A 3,603-nucleotide genomic window follows, 5' to 3' on the forward strand; every position below is an offset into this window, starting at 1 on the left:
CTGCAAAGCAGGGAATTCTGAGACCAGGACTTCTGCAAAGCAGGGAATTCTGAGACCAGGACTTCTGCAAAGCAGGGAATTCTGAGACCAGGACTTCTGCAAAGCAGGGAATTCTGAGACCAGGACTTCTGCAAAGCAGGGAATTCTGAGACCAGGACTTCTGCAAAGCAGGGAATTCTGAGACCAGGACTTCTGCAAAGCAGGGAATTCTGAGACCAGGACTTCTGCAAAGCAGGGAATTCTGAGGAAAAAAATGTTCAGAATGTTGTAAAGCCCCTAAGGATTCCATTTGGAAGCCAGAACACTGACTATATATCCTATACCTGACTATCTATCCTATACCTGACTATATATCCTATACCTGACTATATATATCTATCCTATACCTGACTATCTATCCTATACCTGACTATATATCCTATACCTGACTATCTACCTATACCTGACTATCTATCCTATACCTGACTATCTATCCTATACCTGACTATCTATCCTATACCTGACTATCTATCATATACCTGACTATCTATCCTATACCTGACTATCTATCCTATACCTGACTATCTATCATATACCTGACTATCTATCATATACCTGACTATCTATCCTATACCTGACTATCTATCATATACCTGACTATCTATCATATACCTGACTATCTATCATATACCTGACTATCTATCCTATACCTGACTATCTATCATATACCTGACTATCTATCATATACCTGACTATCTATCCTATACCTGACTATCTATCCTATACCTGACTATCTATCATATACCTGACTATCTATCATATACCTGACTATCTATCCTATACCTGACTATCTATCCTATACCTGACTATCTATCATATACCTGACTATCTATCATATACCTGACTATCTATCCTATACCTGACTATCTATCATATACCTGACTATCTATCATATACCTGACTATCTATCATATACCTGACTATCTATCATATACCTGACTATATATCATATACCTGACTATCTATCATATACCTGACTATCTATCATATACCTGACTATCTATCATATACCTGACTATCTATCATATACCTGACTATCTATCCTATACCTGACTATCTATCCTATACCTGACTATCTATCATATACCTGACTATCTATCATATACCTGACTATCTATCATATACCTGACTATCTATCATATACCTGACTATCTATCATATACCTGACTATCTATCATATACCTGACTATCTATCATATACCTGACTATCTGTCCTATACCTGACTATCTATCCTATACCTGACTATCTATCATATACCTGACTATCTGTCCTATACCTGACTATCTATCCTATACCTGACTATCTGTCCTATACCTGACTATCTATCCTATACCTGACTATCTATCCTATACCTGACTATCTATCCTATACCTGACTATCTATCCTATACCTGACTATCTATCATATACCTGACTATCTATCCTATACCTGACTATCTATCCTATACCTGACTATCTATCATATACCTGACTATCTATCATATACCTGACTATCTGTCCTATACCTGACTATCTATCATATACCTGACTATATATCATATACCTGACTATCTATCATATACCTGACTATCTATCATATACCTGACTATCTATCATATACCTGACTATCTATCATATACCTGACTATCTGTCCTATACCTGACTATCTATCCTATACCTGACTATCTATCATATACCTGACTATCTGTCCTATACCTGACTATCTATCCTATACCTGACTATCTGTCCTATACCTGACTATCTATCCTATACCTGACTATCTATCATATACCTGACTATCTATCCTATACCTGACTATCTATCATATACCTGACTATCTATCCTATACCTGACTATCTATCCTATACCTGACTATCTATCATATACCTGACTATCTATCATATACCTGACTATCTATCCTATACCTGACTATCTATCATATACCTGACTATCTATCATATACCTGACTATCTATCATATACCTGACTATCTATCCTATACCTGACTATCTATCATATACCTGACTATCTATCATATACCTGACTATCTATCCTATACCTGACTATCTATCCTATACCTGACTATCTATCATATACCTGACTATCTATCATATACCTGACTATCTATCCTATACCTGACTATCTATCCTATACCTGACTATCTATCATATACCTGACTATCTATCATATACCTGACTATCTATCCTATACCTGACTATCTATCATATACCTGACTATCTATCATATACCTGACTATCTATCATATACCTGACTATCTATCATATACCTGACTATATATCATATACCTGACTATCTATCATATACCTGACTATATATCATATACCTGACTATCTATCATATACCTGACTATCTATCATATACCTGACTATCTATCCTATACCTGACTATCTATCCTATACCTGACTATCTATCATATACCTGACTATCTATCATATACCTGACTATCTATCATATACCTGACTATCTATCATATACCTGACTATCTATCATATACCTGACTATCTGTCCTATACCTGACTATCTATCCTATACCTGACTATCTATCATATACCTGACTATCTGTCCTATACCTGACTATCTATCCTATACCTGACTATCTGTCCTATACCTGACTATCTATCATATACCTGACTATCTATCATATACCTGACTATCTATCATATACCTGACTATCTGTCCTATACCTGACTATCTATCATATACCTGACTATCTATCATATACCTGACTATGTATCATATACCTGACTATCTATCATATACCTGACTATCTATCCTATACCTGACTATCTATCATATACCTGACTATCTGTCCTATACCTGACTATCTATCATATACCTGACTATCTATCATATACCTGACTATCTATCATATACCTGACTATCTATCATATACCTGACTATCTATCCTATACCTGACTATCTATCATATACCTGACTATCTGTCCTATACCTGACTATCTATCATATACCTGACTATCTATCCTATACCTGACTATCTATCATATACCTGACTATCTATCCTATACCTGACTATCTATCCTATACCTGTCAAACCTGACCTGAGGGAACTATCTATCCTATACCTGACTATCTATCCTATACCTGACTATCTATCCTATACCTGTCAAACCTGACCTGAGGGAACTATCTATCTGACCCAAATATAACTCTACCCCAGACTCAGACATACGGACCAGCTCCTTTTCTAGAGCTGAGTTACGCCTTCACTGTTGTAACCTGCCTGGGGCCTTTCATAGACCTACACTCACACACACACACACACACACACACACACACACACACACACACACACACACACACACACACACACACACACACACACACACACACACACACACACACACACACACACACACACACACACACACACACACACACACACACAGACACACACACACACACAGACACACACACACACACACCCTGCCCACCCATCCATCAGACAGAGCTATGACTGTCAGCCACTCGGTCCTCTGCTGTCAGTGGGATTATACACTATGCAACATGTAGGATGCCCATCTTAACTAGGGTGGAGACCAAAGGC

At 37.3% G+C, this 3,603-nt stretch overlaps 1 long non-coding RNA gene across 4 annotated transcripts; it reads right to left on the minus strand.

Annotated features, from left to right (window-relative positions):
- Window positions 1–453: 453 nt before the first annotated feature.
- LOC127924588 (uncharacterized) lies at window positions 454–3,305 on the minus strand. Of its 4 annotated transcripts, none has more exons than XR_008118300.1 (4): window positions 3,141–3,305; window positions 1,773–1,810; window positions 1,355–1,430; window positions 454–537 (listed from the first exon to the last, which is right to left on the minus strand). It is a non-coding gene; the product is annotated as an uncharacterized LOC127924588 (long non-coding RNA). The 4 variants fall into 4 exon arrangements; XR_008118301.1 differs by lacking the exon at window positions 1,773–1,810 and adding an exon at window positions 1,811–1,848; XR_008118299.1 differs by lacking the exon at window positions 1,773–1,810 and adding an exon at window positions 3,008–3,045.
- Window positions 3,306–3,603: the final 298 nt, after the last annotated feature.

This window comes from Oncorhynchus keta, unplaced genomic scaffold, assembly GCF_023373465.1.
Source record: "Oncorhynchus keta strain PuntledgeMale-10-30-2019 unplaced genomic scaffold, Oket_V2 Un_contig_4355_pilon_pilon, whole genome shotgun sequence".
Taxonomy (NCBI): Eukaryota; Metazoa; Chordata; class Actinopteri; order Salmoniformes; family Salmonidae; genus Oncorhynchus; species Oncorhynchus keta.